Source organism: Pongo abelii, chromosome 3 (assembly GCF_028885655.2).
Source record: "Pongo abelii isolate AG06213 chromosome 3, NHGRI_mPonAbe1-v2.0_pri, whole genome shotgun sequence".
Lineage (NCBI taxonomy): Eukaryota > Metazoa > Chordata > Mammalia > Primates > Hominidae > Pongo > Pongo abelii.
In genome coordinates this window covers 161,151,853-161,155,513 of record NC_071988.2, presented here as the reverse complement: position 1 = coordinate 161,155,513, position 3,661 = coordinate 161,151,853, and the positions used below count along the sequence as shown (strand labels likewise).

The following is a 3,661-nucleotide window of genomic DNA, read 5'->3' as shown; positions in this document are numbered from 1 at the left end:
CAGTTTCTACTAAAAATACAAAAATTAGCCATGTGTGGTGGTGCATGTAGTCCAGCTACTCTGGAGGCTGAGGCACAAGAATCGCTTGAACCTGCGAGGCGCAGGTTGCAGTGAGCTGAGATCTCACCACTGCACTCCAGCCTGGGTGACAAATCAAGACTCCCCCTCAAAAACAAACAAAAAAAAGTTCTGTTATCTATGAAATACCATAAATATTATGCTAAAGTTGACTTTTTAAAAATGATACAGGCCGGGCGCGGTGGCTCATGCCTGTAATCCCAGCACTTTGGGAGGCCGAGGCGGGCAGATCACGAGGTCAGGAGATCTAGACCATCCTGGCCAACATGGTGAAACCCTGTCTCTACTCAAAATACAAAATTTAGCTGGGCCTGGTGGCGCGCGCCTGTAATCCCAGCTACTCAGGAGGCTGAGGCAGGAGAATCACTTGAACCAGGGAGTCGGAGGTTGTAGTGAGCCGAGATTGCGCCACTGCACTCCAGTCTGGCAACAGAGAGGGACTCTGTCTCAAAAATAAAAAATAAAAAATAAATAAAAATGATACAAGGCAAGACTCCGTCTCAAAAAAAAAAAAGATTCAAGGCTGGGCGTGGTAGCTCATGCCTGTAATCCCAATACTTCGGGAGGTCAAGGTAGGCAGATCACTTAAGCCTAAGAGTTCGAGACCAGCCTGGGCAACATGATGAAAACCTGTACAAAAAATACAAAAATTAACGGGGCTTTGTGGTGGGCACCTGTAATCCCAGCTACTGGGGAGGCTAAGGTGGGAGGATTGCTTGAGCCTGGGAAGTCGAGGCTGCAGTGAGCCATGATTGTGCCACTGCACTCCAGCCTGGGTGACAGAGCGAGACTGTTTCAAACAAAAAAGAAAACAAATACCTTCAGATGTTTCCTGGCCTTTTATTTTAAATTAAACCCATTCAGTTTTTGTTGGAAAAGTAATATATAATCATTTTTAAATTGGCAAATGTACTCACTTCAGCAGCACAAACACTAAAATCGGAATGATACAGAGAAGATTAGCATGAATGACATGCAAATTCGTGAAGCCTTCCGTATTTTCCTGTAGCGCTGTAGGATGACTATAGTTAATAGTTATATATTATACAGTTTCAAGTAGCTAGCTGGAGGGTATTGAATGTTCCAACACGAAATTATAAGTGTTTGAGATGATATGCTAACTACGCTGATCTGATCGCTATACACATATGTGTCACAACATCACTATGTATCCCGTAAGTATGTAATTATTATGTGTCAATTTAAAAATTTAAAAGTAAAAAAATACATTAAATTGGAAAAGAAAGAAACCTAGAAAGACAAAAAATATAAGCCATATTCTACCATCCAAAGGTAATACCTATAAATCTCATTGCCTTTTACACATCTTAATTTCCCATCTATTAAAAATTAGTTTTTTATTACATTTTAAAATTTTTCTTTATCGTCAAAATAATCATGTAGAAAGACATATAGTATAAAAATTTTCCCAGTTTCCCCCACAACAGCATTCCTGAGTTAGTCACTGTTATCCCTCTAGACAGTTTTATGTATCTATTAAACATATTTTCAAACTTTTTGAATAAATAGGTTTTTGTTTGAGTCGAAGAATAATACGTTTCTTGTTTTTTTGTTTTTTTGTGGTTTTTTTTGAGACGGAGTTTTACTCTTGTTGCCCAGGCTGGAGTGCAATGGTGCAATCTCGGCTCACTGCAACCTCCGCCTCCCGGGTTCAAGCAATTCTCCTGCCTCAGCCTCCCGAGTAGCTGGGACTACAGGTGCCCGCCACCACGCCCAGCTAATTTTTTGTATTTTTAGTAGAGATGGGATTTCTCCATGTTGAGGCTGGTCTCAAACTCCTGACCTCAGGTGATCCACCTGCCTTGGCCTCCCAAAGTGCTGGGATTACAGGTGTGAGCCACTGTGCCCGGCACATTTCTTGTTTTTTAACAACTTTGTTGAGGCTTATTTTACATATTATATATAGTTCACTGTTTCAAGTGTACAATTCAATAATTTTTAGTACATTTATTCTATTTTACATGTGTAGCCATCACCATGTCAGTTTAGAATATTTTCGTCACTCAGTAAGATCCCTCATACACATTTACTATGAACCCCTGTTCTCTTGAGCCCTACTCTAGGCAATTACTCATCTTTTTTTTGTCTTTATAGATTTGTCTTTTCTGGACATTTCATATAAATGGAATCATGCAGTATAGATTTCTTGTCTGCCTTCTTTCCCTCAGCATAATCCATTTATTTCTAAAAAGAAACTAGAGAAAAATGTTTATGGATGCTTAATAAATTTATCTGAAATGATCTCTCACAAGCAAAAAATACAGAAGAACTTTTATATTCTGGTATAGGGAAAGAACTAAAACCAGTTATCAACTATCGTGAATCTGTGGACGAGATTTAAATTCTTTGACATTCCACTCTTCCCCCTAGTGGCCAGGACAGAAAGAGTACTGTACATTGTGTTAGCATCCCAGATTCTTCAAGTGCTGCTACGTGAGAGGTATTTTACACTTGGAGTTTTTATGTGAAAGATACTTCCCTTCTGTTTATTGGAGGCCTTTTTTCTAATAAGGCAAATTTGTTGGGAGGCATAATCAATCATTCTCTGTGATTCTTCCCACTGCTGAATCCACCAGCCTCTCCTTAAAGAGGGATTTAGAATAGTGGTTAAGAGGCCGGGCACGGTGGTTCACACCTGTAATCCCAGCACTTTGGGAAGCCGAGGTGGGCAGATCACCTGAGGTCGGGAGATCGAGACCAGCCTGACCAACATGGAGAAACCCCATCTCCACTAAAAATACAAAATTAGCCGGGCGTGGTGGTGCATGCCTGTAATCCCAGCTACTCTGGAGGCTGAGGCAGGAGAATTGCTTGAATCTGGGAGGTGGAGGTTGCGGTGAGCCGAGATTGCACCATTGCACTCCAGCCTAGGCAACAAGAGCAAAACTCTGTCTCAAAAAAAAAAAAAGAAAAAAGAATAGTAGTTAAGATCTCAAGGTGTGGTACCAACTTGCCCACATTCAAATGTTAATTCTATTACTTGCTAGTTACGGGACCTTACTCAACAGGTAAGTGTCTTTTTTTTTTTTTTTTTTTTGAGACGGAGTTTCACTCTGTTGCCCAGGCTGGAGAGCAGTGGTGGCACTATCTCGGCTCACTGCAACCTCCGCCTCCTGGGTTCAAGAGATACTCCTGCCTCAGCCTCCCGTGTAGCTGGGACTACAGGCGCCCTCCACCACGTCCGGCTAATTTTTGTATTTTTAGTAGAGATGGCCTTTCACCATATTGGCCAGGCTGGTCTGAAACTCCTGACCTTGTGATCCTCCCGCCTCAGCCTCCCAAAGTGCTGGGATTACAGGCATGAGACACCGTGCCCGGCCTTAAGTGTCTTCTTCTTTTGTAAGATGAGGATGATAGTAATACCTGTTTTATGGGGTTGTTGTGAGCATTAAATACATTAAGATACATGGAACTCCTAAAATAGTACCACTGAAGCATACTGTCATTCAGCAACCTGAGTATTAAAAAAAAAAAAAAGTATTTTAAAAACACAAACCAGAATTTGTTTCTGCTTAAAACTAATGTTTTGGCTGTGGTGGCTGACACCTGTAATCCCAGCACT

At 41.3% G+C, this 3,661-nt stretch overlaps 1 pseudogene; it reads left to right on the top strand.

The window, feature by feature from the left end:
• Window positions 1-987: 987 nt before the first annotated feature.
• On the top strand, window positions 988-1,081 carry LOC112133235 (U6 spliceosomal RNA; annotated as a pseudogene).
• The last annotated feature ends 2,580 nt before the right edge of the window (window positions 1,082-3,661 follow it).